At 40.0% G+C, this 14893-nt stretch overlaps 1 long non-coding RNA gene across 4 annotated transcripts in view; it reads left to right on the top strand.

Moving 5' to 3' along the window:
* The first annotated feature begins 499 nt into the window (after positions 1 to 499).
* The window catches only part of LOC138763913 (uncharacterized), a 90857-nt gene continuing 76463 nt past the window's right edge, over positions 500 to 14893 (top strand). For 3 of the 4 annotated variants that reach the window (XR_011357894.1, XR_011357892.1, XR_011357893.1), the window contains exon 1: positions 500 to 656. This is a non-coding gene — a long non-coding RNA (uncharacterized lncRNA). Of the gene's footprint in view, positions 657 to 10185; positions 10304 to 10882; positions 11621 to 14893 lie in introns of those variants that run through there. The other variant, XR_011357891.1, reaches the window with a different exon arrangement.

The raw sequence follows: 14893 nt of genomic DNA, 5'->3' as shown, positions 1-14893 counted from the left end.
TGGAAACCTCATGTTATTCTGCCAGAAAATCTTGCCTAGGTTTTATATATATAAACCTAGGCAAGATTTTTTCTAGCACATGAGCAAGTTACACACTCACTCACATGCTTTAATTTAAAAAAGGATACTGTCTTTTATAGATTCAAATTATTTGAATGGAAATGAGAAACATCTTTGTACCCACATCTGTTTGGTTGGAACATGTGCTTCCTCTTTGATTAAAGCCTCATAGACGAAATAATACCTTATTATAAAATATTTCACAAAAGGGAAAAAAAAACGCAGTTGTTCCAGGAAACCATTGAATGGTTTATCATGTTACAAAGTTATGTGTCCTGGATCTTCCACTGGTTTAAAAATAATAATAACTTTTATTTTTTTCTGCCTCTAAATTAGTGAGCCCAAAGCACAGGTTCGAAGAAACTTCTTGGGCCTATCTGGATGTAATTCTGCAGCAGTGACTCATCGCTATGTTTTTCTTATTCTTGGCACGAGTTCTCATGTGAACAGAACTGTTTGCATTTTATCTCCACATTCTTTGGCTTCTTTAATGCCTGTGTGGCTATTTCTGCCAACTGTTCAGTGGTCTACATTACCCACAATGTAGAGTGCCATACCTTGCAGGCTATGCATTAAGTTGAAAGAAGAGGAGACTGGTAAGTACTTTTTTGATATTTAGTTGTCACCGAAGCCCAAAAGACTTTGAAATTATACACTGTATTTTTCGGTGGTTGGAAATTGAATCTTTTACAGAATCATACAAAATCATGAGCTGAAGCTGGAGGTGGTAATATATGAGATGTAAACAGTTCTATTTTCACAGTGTTTTGCAGAGCACTATTGTGAGATATTTTTTCAAGTTTTTTAATGGTCGCATGTTTTAACGTGGTTCGTGTATGTCTTTTGATCCTGAAAACTATAAATTTAAAAAAAAATGCTTGTCCAATATTACGAATGATGCAGCTATTGAGAGCGGAGTACATTGGATTAGGAATTGCTTTGTTTAGTCGCTTAGCGAGATGAAATGGCTACTAAATATGGCACATCTTCTATGATATACACAAGTAATATGATTATTAAAACAGTGTGTCAGCTTTTAAACTTTGGGCAAAGTAAGGGGTTTGAAGAGCACATATATATTAATTTCATAGTTGCGTTGAATAAATGAAATGTTGAGGGTGCAGTCTTCTAAAACACCGTTGAAGGAGAGATCTCAAATACCAGCGTGCGACTTGTTGGATAAACATGAACAGACCAGATTCCAGTGTGTTATTTGATGCATGAACAGTAAGTTAGGGAGTTACACCCATATTGTCCAACATGGAGAGATATTTATCTCGCCCATTCTCTTCCCTTCCCCTTCCCCAGAAATATTAACTCTTTACTGAATCGCAATCAAACCTACTCTAGTTACCCTCCAGGAATCCCCAGATGGCTTCTCTTTATGTCTGTGCTTTAACTTCAAGTAATCCAGACTCTGATCCATACAATGAACCCACATGTTCACTTTTAGTGGATATTGGCAGATACCTACCAGGTACAGGAACACTGCTTATTGCACCACTTGACTAACATGGATATTCTTAATTTAGTAGAGTTTAGGAACTTTTCTGGTCTTTATGACTTAGGTTGCATTGGATATAAAACACAAGATTCTGTTGACACCGTGATGAAGGGCTGAAGCCCAAAACGTTGGTGATGAATCTTTACCTTTGCTTCATAAAGGCACCGTTTGACCTGCAGAGTTTCTCCAGCATTTGTGCGTGCTTTTGCACTGGATAGCCTCACCAAGGAATTAAAGGTAGTCAGAGAAGTTATTTGATGAAAATATATTTATGCCACTATATATGGAAAGTGAAAGACTCATATAACCAATTGCAAATTTTCCCCAGAGTAATTCCAAAGTAGTTGATAAACAACCATACCAATATGAACAACCCAACACAAATTAAAAATAGTTATTAACTAATTGTCTAAAATAACACTTTAGATTTTTAGATCATTAATTTATTCCTTAAATATTCATGGAAGAACATTTTTGCAGTTGCAGTAAAAGTAAGCTGGATGGGTGCTTGGTGTAATTCCCATGTCTTGAGATGGGAGATGGCTTTGTGCTTCATTGAACAGGGTCAGAAGGTGGACCAACAATTCCAGGGGCAACAAGATTTATGTGGTGACTACAGGAAGATGTATTCTGAGGGTCGTGTCAGCACTCATCCCAATGGGTGGCAGAGTTTCACCTGGATAAAGAAGAAAATCATATGGTTTGAATAGGTTCTAATTAATCCCCACATTCTCCATTGCCTCCATGACTTAATGTCTAATATTCTCTCTTCTCTAAGAATAATAGATTAATAGTCTTGCTTAATTCACATGTTGCCTTCTCTCAGTTTTATTCAAGAGGGATGAGGTGTAATGATATTTAAGTATATTTGTCACATATATTAGTACAGGGAGAAGAGCTCTCTGCAAGCAGTCTTGCAGGTTATCTTTAACATTCATTAAGCAGAAAAAAGTATACATTACAAAGTACAGAATTACAATGGAAAGAAAAATCATTTAGTACCAAGCGAGACCATCAATATATCACCACGTGGGGTTCATTCAGGAGTCTGATGGCTACAGGAACAAAAAATGCCTTGAAAGCCTGTTGACACATGCTTTTGTACTCTTGAGCCTTTTCTCTGATGGGAGAAGGGAGAAGACAATGTTTCCAGGGTGTGCTGGGTCCTGAAGTAGTTGCCTTTCCTCATCAACATGAGATGCAGATGGAAATGATGGAGTGGAAAAAGATTATGTTATGTTCTTCTGTAGCTTCTTCTGATCTTGAGCAGAGCTGCTCCCATACCACCCTGGGATGTAAGTATGCTTTACATGCTGTAAAGTCTCAGATGAGATAGAGGTAAGATGTTAGTGATCTCCATCTCATCTTAGACTAGTAGCCAGAATCTCATTGGCAAAGCACCAGAATGTGGGTGGGCACTGCGGGAGGCTGATTTGGGTAGCAGACAAGATCTGGGATGATCTGGTCCATTGATACAATTTTTATATTTGCTTTAGCAAACTCACAGAGAGCATTATTTTTCTTCATCATCAACATGTATACTAAGACCATAGGAGATGACATCAGCACGTTCAGTTACCTAAATCCAGAATGTTCTCTGGCATATTCTTTATTGCATTGGTTCTTACCTTCAGTGTGTCTTCTCCATCGAACAGCAATATGAACAGAGTTGTTCATTTTTCATTCTATTACATGCCATTGGCAGCCTTTGAAAGCTACTGGTATTGAAATTTTCTGAAATTATCACTTCTACCATGTAGTGTATCAAATGACTCAAAGACTTGTTGACTCAAACCAAGGCTTTTATTAACAGAAGAATGGAGCGTAGTACATCGAGGTCGACCAGTCCACACTGACCTGGGTCTGGTTAGGTGCAGCCCTTTATGACCTGGCCAGTAGGAGTGGCTACGACTCTCAGCCAATCATTATCACTACATACAAATATATACATGTTTCATTGAGGTCAACTCTACTTTTTTTTCCTACTATATTCCATCTACAATGATGTAATCGTCACTTAATCTGCCTCTCTGCATCTTGCCCTCAGCTCAAACCTTGCATCATTACCAATCATGGATGTATTATGTCAGAACCCCTCAGACAAATCAAAACGCTAGAGGAACTCAACAGGTTTAAGCAGCATCTGTGGGAGTAAAGGGATCGTCAATATTTTGGGTCATGACTGAATCAGGTCTGAGAGTGGAGAGGGAAGATAATCTGTGTGAAAAGGAAAGGGAGGGACATAGGGCCAGAAGGTGATAGGTGGTCCGAGGAAGGGTGAAGGATAATGGGCAGTTGCAGCTAGTATCACAAGACCACAAGACAAAGGAACAGAACCAGGCCACTAGGCCCATTGAGTCTGTACTGTAAATCTACATTAAACTACTCTACACTAGTTCCAATTTCTGGCCTTTTCTGCATATCCCTTGATGTCCTCACTAATGAGATACTTGTCTATTTATTGTTTAAATACTTCCAGTGGTCTGGCTTCCACTGCTGTATGTGGCAGTGAGTTCCACAGATCCAAGACCCTCTGGCTAAAGAAGTTCTTCCTAATCTCTGTTTTATATGGATAACCTCTAAATTTTCAGACTATGACTCCTTGACCTTGACTCACCCACCAAGGGGAACATCTTACCTGCATCACCCTATCTAAACCTTTCAAAATACAAAATGCCTCTATGAGATCTCCTCTCATTCTCCTATACTCCAATGAATACAACCCAAGAACTGCCAAAGCTCCTCGTATGTTAGCGGGTGGGGCAGGGGTGGAGTTGTGAAACAGAGGCAGGTTTACGATAGGTGGCAGAGGAGAAGAACAAAAGGAAGATAAAGCAGCTGGAGGGTGAAACTGCAGAGACTGCAGATGCTGGACCCTGGAGCAAGGAACAAACTGCTGGAGGAACCCACTTCTGTGGGAGCAAAAGAATTGTTGATGTTTTGGGCTGGAACCCTTAATGCAGAACTCAGACTGCTCCGCGACCTGCTGATTTCTTCCAGCAGGTCGTTATTTACTGGAGGGTGATAAACTAGAACACAAAAGCTGCCAGTGCTGGAATTTGCCAAGAAAGGAAGGTGATAATGGGAACCATAGGAGAGAGGTAGAGGGCAGATGGAATCAAATAGGGGAGGGGATCCAGGTAGTGGATAGATGGAATCTGGAGAGGGAGGGGGAAGAAAATGTATGTTATGGTGGGGGGGTGGGTTTATGGGAAAGGGGACAAAATGGAAGGACAAAAGGTTGATCAGAAGGAGGAGGAGAGGAACACAGGAGGTTAGGGTGAGCTGAAATCACACTGGATTTCAGCTTCTGCAGTCTCTTGTGTCTCCATTGCTTCAGATTACAATATTTGTAGTTTCCTGTGTCTCAATCAGCATTTTAGAGTTGGGGCACAACCACCATTCCCAACAGAACACCATTGGTCACAGCTTCTATGTCTAAAAATTATCTACATTCCTAATTGCCGATTTCTATCTACTAACCAATCCACAATACACGCAAGAGAGATTGACACAAATATCATACTCTTAATTTATAATCTCTGTCATGGCTTCTTATCAAAGGTCGCCTGAAAGTTAAATTTCGCCACATCAATGGTTTGGCCTTATCAATCCTACTAATCGCAATCTATAAAAACATGCTGATTTGTCAAACATACCGGTAGTTCCCATTTCATTAATCCACATTGATTCTGCTCAATCATATTATTATTTTCCACGTGCCTGGTTTGTAGTTCCTTCATCATAAAATTCCTACTGCTGACTTCAGACTATTTAGCCTATATTTCTGATTTTGTTTCTCTTTCTTTTATTTTAATGGAGGACAAATCTGCGACCCCCAAAGTCAGTGCCTACACTGAAATGCACCTGTTTTTCTCTGTGCAAACCTAGGCATGCATATGAAGTTTAAGTTGGTGTTGGCATCTTCTCCCCAACTAGTCTGTTCCACAAACCACCTCTACACCACAGTAGGTGATGCTATGAGGAGTTCCCTGTGCAGTTTGGACTTCAGCAGAACACCAAATAGAATAAATGAGAGAAATCAGTAACCAGAAAAATAAATAGGTAGGAGATGCACGGATGTCGGGCAGCATCTGTTGGGAAAGAAGCAGCCAACAATTCATCAAAACATTCACACACAGAATGGACCTTTAATGCCAAAATCATTCAGCAATTAAAAATAAGTATGAAGGATAATAATTGATTATTCAGTAGATCACGGGTTAAGGTCCTTATTGTAGCATTTGTGTCACCACATAGAATTTCTGTTTACTCAGCAGGGCAAGGGTTAAAACATCACACTCAGCAATTCATGTTCGCTGTTTGTAGTTCCTGTTTGTTCAGGAGTGCCAGAATAGCCTGCTTCAGCACTCAGCATTAACTGTGTAGCATTCTTCACAGCCTGGGAATATTAGCCATGATTGTACTGAATGAGGGGTCTGGTGGCCTAGTATTTGCTTGTGTGGTCAAGTGCAGAGTAAGTCACTGTACCAAAGGCTCTGGACATACATTGGAAAATGCACAATTTTAAAATCATTCCTGTCAATGATAAAATCTAAGGGAGGGGTGGAAAACTATAGCCCTCAGACCAACTGCAGCCCGTTCCCCATTTTTAAGTGGCCCGTTAGAAAAGAAACAGCGACACTACTGGACCTGCTATAACGGAGGCTTTGCCTCTGGTCTGGACCTGCAGAGAGCGGGGAGCAAAGTCTCAGCATTCGCCCATGGGGTCCGACTGCACAGTGCAACTCGGGTAGGCTCTGGGTAGGAGTGGATGGTGGTTGTAAACTGCTGGGCTAAATATTGTTTGGCCCGTGACTCCTTATATTTTTCTGTATGTGGGCCATAACTAAAAAGGTTCGGCCACCCCGATCTAAGGTATACTTCGAACAGAAACAATCTCAGTTGACAAAACATAAAAACACAGATTTCAAAATATTTATGAAAAGCTGGTGTCTTCATTTAAATCTATCTAATAACACTGACCTTAGTGCAAGATGTTTCCTTACAGCATTTGTTATGTATTAAAATGTTTACATTAGAGGTTAATTAGTTAACTCCATACCTGCATGGCCAACACGTTGATTTCATTCAGCTCTACTTTTCCCATCACAACACTTGCTTATACATCATCATAAAGGCACAAACTTCATCTCTATTAAATAGAGGAGGAAATTCCCCTGAGTCTATTTGTGAGGGCAAAATGGACATTGCTTTGCAGAAGAAGCCAGAGAGTGGTTGCCTCGCTGACTGGAGGACTGTGACTTGCAGTGTACTTTTCTGTTCGTCATCTATATCAATGATTTAGGTGATAATGTGGTAAATTTGCAGATGACACTAAGATTGGGGGGAGCGCGGGTAGTGGACAATGAAGAATTGCCGAGGGTTATGGACCAGCTGGAAAAATGGTGGACGAAATTTAACGTGGACATATGTAAGGTTTTGCACTTTTGGAGGACAAACCTTACATAGTAAACGGCCGGGCACTGCAAAGTTCAGTTGAATAGATGCATCTGGGAATACACATACATAACTCCTTGCAAGTGGTATCACAGGAAGATAGGATCAGAAAGTAAACATTTGATCCTTTGGCCTTCATAGATGAAAGTATTGAGAACAGGAATTGTGATGGTATGGTAAAGTTATATAAGACGTTGGGAGGCCAAATTTGGAGAATTGTGTGCAGTTTTGGTCACTTTGTTACCGGAAAGATATCAATAAAATTGAAAATGTACAGAGAAAATATACAAGATTGTTGCTGAGGTGTAGGGAAAGGTTGAAAGGCTAGGACTTTATTGCCTAGAATATGGAGAATGAGGGGTGTTTTGATATAGACATACCAAATTATGAGGGGTGGTAATTGCAAGCAGGCTTTTTCCACTGAGGTTGGATGAGACAAGAACATGAGAACCTGGGTTAACGATGAAAGGTGTAATGTCTAGGGGGAACATAAGAGGAAACTTCTTCACTCAGAGGGTGGTGAGAATATGGAATGAGCTGCCCACAGACGTGGTGGACAGGAGTCTGATTTCAACATTTAAGAGAAAATTGGATAGTTACATAATGGGAGAAATATGGAGGGGTATGATACAAGTGCAGGTCAGTGGGACTAGGCATAAAAATAATTTGGCATGGACTAGATAGGTAAAAAAAGTTTAAGGTAAATGCTCCATTATTGTCACATAATACTACATTTAGAACGTAACATACATTCACCACTTTGTCCAGTGCCCCTCACAGAAACCTACATCAATCTGGTGTCCCTAAGCAGTCTCCCCTCCAAGTACTGACCTGGCCTGAGTCCGAGCTTCCGAGATCAGACTTAAAGAGGCTGTTTCTGTGCTGCAGTATTCAATGCTTCTATGGTAATAGACAATCACACACAAGTAAGAAGATGAGCCCAATTGCATCATATGAATTAATTAAAATAAAATGTGGAGGCTCTGGTATTACTGCTACAATGGTACTCTGTGTTGATTTGCTATGGTGCTCCTGACCCGCACAGCACATATTCAGCTATAGTTTAAAAAAGACACCTTTTATGGCTGTTTCTGGACTGGTAACCTGGGTGCTAGCAACCCAGTGTAAAGCCCTGTACTCCATGGTTCCTCCACCAGCGATGACTTACTTTGGTATAGATAGGCCATCTGTGAGGACTGATGTTGAATAATGAAGTGAGTGATTATGCTGTCTAACACTGGGATGTGGGGCTCACACTGCTCCATAACTGTTTCTAAGAGTGTAGGCCTGAAGAGCATGAGCTCCCCCTCTCTCTCTCTCATATCGTCCTGTTGGCTGTGATAAGAGCTGCTCTCTTTCCCCCAAATCCCTCTTTGTTTCAGCCCCCACCATCAGCCTTCCAATACACACCTGGTGATGTAATTAATTTTTGGATATGTGTGGAGTTCTCAGCACAGCACCACTACCAGTACTGCATCTTTCCAAATACAATGCAGTTGTCACTTCTCTTAATGTTGATTTAATTTTTGTTCTCATTGCTGGGAACAATCATGAGGACTTAGCAAGGTACCAATGAACTGATCATTGGATTGTTCAATGGGATAGAGAGAGTATTTTGTGCATTTGATTTGATTTGATCGCTTATACCTCTCAAAGAGGAGCTACAATCTGTCTGGAGAGCAACACAGTTGGTGTAGTGGTTAGAGCAATCCCTTTAGAGCGCCAGCGATTGAGACCGGGGTTCAAATCCTGCGTGGTCTGTAAAGAGTTTGTATGTTATCCCCATGCCAGTCTGGGTTTTCCCCTCAGGGTTCCATTTTCCTCCCACCATTTGAAACAAACCAGGGTGTAGGTTAATTGGGTGCATTTGGGTAGCACGGTCTCGTGGGCAAAAATGGCCTGTAACCATGCTGTATGTCCAAATTTTTTTTTTAATCTGCCACTTTGAGTTGTGGGAATGGTTTGCATGGGACATTGAGCAAGCACTGTCTTAATTTTACCTGCTGTTTCATATGGTTTTTTTTAAGTGGTCAGTGGAACCTCTGAAAGGTTTGGGATTAGATAAATCTCAATTTGCTTTTGTATATTTAGCATTATTTGTAGAGAAAAAATGTATTGTTAGTATGTGGAAAGGTACAAATATGATTGATATTAATAGATGGCATAATGAGAGGATACACTGTTTAATAATGGAAAAAATTACATATGTTTCGTGTGATAACTATAGCTTTTTTATTAGTAAGTGGTTGTTATATTCAGAATATTTACATTTTGATTTATGTTGATTAGATTTTAATTTTTCCTTACTATTTTTTTTTCTTTCTTTATGACTCTCCTTAGGGGTGAAGGGGTGTAGCGGGGGGGGGGGGGGTTTCTTTCTTTTTTCATTTTTTCTTTTTTTTCTATAAAATATAACGTTCATGTTTTTGGTTTATTGTTGTATATGTTATTTACTGTCTGTATTTTGAGCGAATAAATAAAGTTTAAAAAAAAATCATAGATTCTTTGAAAGTTATTAAATTGGAGGTTTGGTATGACATCCGAGATCTTGGCAAATTTCTACAGATTATCTACATCTGTAGAATGTGTGCTGACTGGCTGCATCATGGTCTGGTATGGGGACACCAATACCCCTAAGCATAAATACCTGAAAAGGTAGTGGACACAGTCCAGAACATCACAGGCAAAACCCTCCCCACCATCAAGAATATCTACATGGAATGCTGCCTTCAGAGAGCAGCTGCAATCATCAAGGATACACACCACCTAACACATGCTCTGTTCTCACTGCTGCCGTCAGGAAAGAGGTATAGATGCCACAAGACTCACACAATCAGGAACCCACTACCCCTCCACCTGCTACTCCTCCACAATCAGACTCCTCAACAGGAAACTCAATCATGGACTCGTTTAAGGAATCTTACTTTTGCACCTTATTGATTTTCTTTCTGACTGTATTGCATAGTTTGTTTAAATGTCTCTTTTTAACGTGTGTACATTGAGTACAGTATTTTTTTGCACTACCAATAAGTGATAAATCTACCTCACACACAGGAAAAAGAATATCAGGGTTATATGTCATGTTATGTATGTACTCTGACAATAAATTTGAAATCTGAAAATTGGATTGGCTAACCATTTCCTCTCAACACCACCCTCAGCCACAGGGTACAAGCATGATGTCCAGTATTCACCCGCGCCTCTGATCAAAAGGACATCAGATTATGTTGAAAGCCCTCTGACTGGGTGAAACTCTGAGAAGAGTCAGTCTGGGACTTGGTGAGTGGTCAGAAGTGAAAGTGTAAAATTTCTCGGGTGGGATTCATTATTGGGTATTATTCTGTATATCAGGACAGCAAGTTATTTATATGGCAGAAATATAAATTGTATCTTTGAAACTGGCCATAAATAGATGTATATTCAGCTTTGTACAATTAGGCAAAAAGTGTAATATCTACCAAATTGAAAGCTGGAGCCCTGACAGAAATACAACATTACAAAACTGGCACAATCCAGCAGTGTGCTTGGTATTTTACATTTAAATGGAGTTTGTCACAAGCAAAACAAACAGACAAAAAAAAAATGCTATAGAAGAAAAAGAACGAGCAGGACGCTACTTATGAACAAAGTAAAATAATATTGAAGAAACAGCTTTATCCTGCATTTGAGAAAATTCAATATCACCATACAAGAGTCAACAATAAAAACTGCAAAATTGCTGTGAAATTTATGAACATGTGAGGAATATTTTTTCAAGATATTCATTGAAAATGTTCAGATTATACTGTAAAGATTTGCAAATGCTAGAATTGATTTTAACCTATTAAAAAAAACACATCATATTTTATTTTTCCGCAGAGCCGCAGAGAGCATCAATCGGGCAAATCAGATTCAAGATGAGGCCGCACATGTTAGTTTTAAAACATCTAGGAGTAAACGATTTGAATACTTTCTGCTCATAAGGTAAACAGAGATTAAAACTTGGACAACGAACCCCACTTAGATGTCAACATTTGAAATCATATTCTGACAGCAAGTGGAAGATAAAAAGGATTAAAAAAAAAGACAAAACGACCATTTTATTTCAAATGCCACTGCAAAAACAGCTTCAGCAACATCTCCTAATGAATGATCTCAGACCTGAAATATTAACTCTGATTTGCTTTCCAGAGATACAGACTGACCTGCTGAGTATTTCCAGCAATTTCTGTTTCTATTTTAGATTGCCAACATAGGCGTTGAAAGAAAAATTGTTCTTGTTTTATAATAGTGATGAGACATCTGTGTTCTGAAAAACAAATTAGATTCTGATAGGGCATGTGGCTTTAAACATTGGGAACTTCAAGATTATTTTATTGTCATGTAATAAAACCAAAAAATGTGCTTTTACATGTGTGATAGTACAGACCTATCACCAATGTATATAGTTACTGTATCTAGACTGTGCTTACAGCGATTGGCTGAGAGCTTAGCCACACCTACTGTCTGGGCCTTAAAGGGTTGTGTCCCTAGCCAGGTCGGATCATTCCGGACTGGTCGGCCACCTGTGAAGAGCTCCTGTCTTTTGCTAATAAAAGCCTTGGTTTGGATCAACAAGTCTTTGGTTCTTCCGATGAGCTCTACAACATGAAAGTTCTTTCAGTCTGCTATAAGGCAGACGAAGATTTACTATCAGCAGAATTGTCCAGCACCTCGCCAGCCAGAGAAAGAGAAGCAAAAGAGAGATCCCCCCCCCCCAGAGTCACTGAGTGTCCATGGCTTTGCCTCCAGCGCTCCCGCAGCCACACAGCCTTCAGTCCAAATAATTGGCAATCTGAGCTCCAGATCCAAACCGCTGACAGTCAGGAAGCCTCCAGCACCCTCTTGCATCCCAGTTCTGATACCTGGTATGCCTTCAGCCAGTCTCATGTAGGCTGCAGTCTGGTGTGAGTCTCTTGACTGAAGTTGCCAGCAGCCTTCAGCCTCCGTGGGTTCCTCGCCTCAAGTCACCAACAGCCCGCCATCTGTGTGGTCTTCATTCTTGCTAGTCCACTGCCACAGTCACCGCCCCAGTGGTCATTTCTCTGCTTTTCCTTGCCCCACGGTTGCAAGATTTTAAATTAAACCACCTTTATCTTTTAACAGGAAACAGAAGTTCTGGCAGCGCTGCCATTTCTTGAACCTTCCAGTGAACTTTGGTGAAGTGGGAAGAAGACCATAAGACACAGGACCAGAAATAGGCTATTCAGCCCATCGAGTCTGTCCCAGGATTTTTCATGAGCTACTCCATTTTTCCACATCCCCACCGCCCAGTTCCCCCATAACCTTTGATGCCCCGACTAATCAAGAACCTAGGAAATTCACAGCATATTAACATTTACTGAATATACATAAAAGATTAGCCACTGATAATTGTTGCCTTTAGTGCTGGAAATATAAATTACTTTCTCACTCAAGTATCCGCCACTATCCTTAATCAGGAAGGCAAGTATTAATGAACAAGTAAAACAGTTTTTGGTTGGGGGAATCAGAGGTGTCTTTTCAGCTGTTGTTATCAAATGCAGCAGAGGGAGTCAGGTAAGACCGATGGTGCAGGATCTGATGGTGGGTGGCCTGCTGAACTCCATTGGGTGTTCAACAGTGTCAGCAAATGAATGAATAATGAGAAGTAGGGGGAGGAGGAGGAGGAGGAGGAGGAGAAGATGAAGAAGGAGAAGAAGAAGAAGAAGAAGAAGAAGAAGAAGAAGGAGAAGAAGAAGAAGGAGGAGGAGGAGGAGGAGAAGAAGAAAAAGATGAAGAAGAAGAAGAAGAAGAAGAAGAAGAAGAAGAAGAAGGAGAAGAAGGAGAAGAAGAAGAAAAAGAAAAAGAAAAAGAAGAAGAAGGAGAAGAAGAATAAGGAGGAGGAGAAGGAGGAGAAGAAGAAGAAGAAGAAGAAGAAGAAGAAGAAGAAGGAGAAGAAGAAGAAGAAGAAGAAAAAGAAAAAGAAAAAGAAAAAGAAAAAGAAAAAGAAGAAGAAGAAGAAGAAGAATAAGGAGGAGGAGAAGGAGGAGAAGAAGAAGAAAAAGAAAAAGAAGAAGAAGAAGAAGAAGAAGAATAAGGAGGAGGAGAAGGAGGAGAAGAAGAAGAAGAAGAAAAAGAAAAAGAAAAAGAAAAAGAAAAAGAAGAAGAAGAAGAAGAAGAAGAAGAAGAAGAAGAAGAAGAAGAATAAGGAGGAGGAGAATGAGGAGAAGAAGAAGAAGAAGAAGAAAAAGAAAAAGAAGAAGAAGAAGAAGAAGGAGAAGAAGAAGAAGAAAAAGAATAAGAAAAAGAAAAAGAAGAAGAAGAAGAAGAAGAAGAAGAAGACAACATATGAAATGAACCTTCACTTCAACTTGGTAGTTGTACACACCATCTCACATGCAGGCATTGTGTTTGGAAGATCCTACATCTAGTCTAGTTGGAGACATTGTGGGTCCACCAAGGAGACAAAGACTAATTGCAATCCACTGGAAATTTCCATCTGCCCCAACCCAATTCCACCAACACCAACTCTGGCTCTAAATTGTATGCTTTATTTATTCATTTATTTGAGAAAATACAATCAACACCAATGTGAGGGACATTCCACAGGAATCTCTGGCAATGCCTGTTCATGGATTTTCCTATAATGGCTTTACCTTTAGGTTGATTATAGGATTTGCTTTGCAAAATCAACAAAAGGGAGTGCCCAGGGCTCTTAATATCTCCTTGCACATGTCTCTTATTTTCATGCCAGGTATGCAGATACCATTGAGAGTTGCAGAGGCAATGGCATCAGTACTTGCTGCCATGTTAATCTTTCAGCCAGTACTTGTGTTGACTACTCCAGCCAAGACCAAGCTTTAGCCAGGTCAATCTTAGTCAAACATCCTCAATCTCACTGACCTCTACCATCTCATGAGTTCTTGATGGAAGTTTAGTAGCTTTATATTTGACATGCAGTAGTCAGTGGACGATTGCCTTGTCAGAACAGTAAAGCATATTGACAAAGCCAGTAGGTGATTTATAGAAAGTCATTGGTTAGGAACTTTACTATGGATGTTTACATTTACCACATTTTTTGAATCATCACTCACTTCAGCACATGCAAATTTAGAGTGGAAGCAAGTCAACTTTGATCTGAGGCACTGGTTAAGAAGATGAAGAAGAACAAGAAGCATTTGATAAAGGAACAGTGGAAGTAATAGGAGAAAAAAAGTACAGGATTTTGCATGGCTATATCTAAAAGGTTTTCACATACAAGACATTGGTTGGGCCAAATCTGGAGTGTTGCTTCAAGAAGAATTTGAAGATCCAGAGCGAGTGGAAAAAATAATTTTAGAATGGCCTCAGGTCCGAGGAATTCCAGGTATAAGATTAGACTGGAAAAATTCTGATTGCTTTCTTTGGAACAGAGAAAGTTGAAAGGAGATGGGTTGGAGGTGTGCAAAATCATGACCATTTTAGACTTTAACTTGCACCAAGACTCATTTACAAGACAGTGACTTTTCCATAGCCAATGTGATTTTTAAAAAGATAAGGAAAGATGCTCACAGGTATTATAAGAATTCCGGCCTCTGCCTCAGATGTTGCTTATAAATTCAACAGCCAGAATGGGAAGATGCCCATCTTTCAGATGAAGTGCTGTGTGCCCAGGCATTGTTGTATGTAGAGCTTCAGGTGTATAGGTGATCAGTTCCTGAACACCTTTGTGGTGCAAGACTTCTTAAGCAGTCCGCCCTTCACCCTTTTCTTGCAGTTTTGCTGGTTTCTCTTTTCAGCTATAAGTAATGGAAGTGCAACCAGTAACTTGCTCATGCTCAGCAGTTGAAAACAACAAAATGCAGTGGAGCCTTGTAACTCTACATAAATCTCTCTTTCCAAAGTACCTAA

Source organism: Narcine bancroftii, chromosome 5 (genome assembly GCF_036971445.1).
Source record: "Narcine bancroftii isolate sNarBan1 chromosome 5, sNarBan1.hap1, whole genome shotgun sequence".
In the NCBI taxonomy this organism is placed as follows: Eukaryota; Metazoa; Chordata; class Chondrichthyes; order Torpediniformes; family Narcinidae; genus Narcine; species Narcine bancroftii.
The sequence above is the reverse complement of the archived record's forward strand: the minus strand, read 5'-3'. Positions and strand labels throughout refer to the sequence as shown.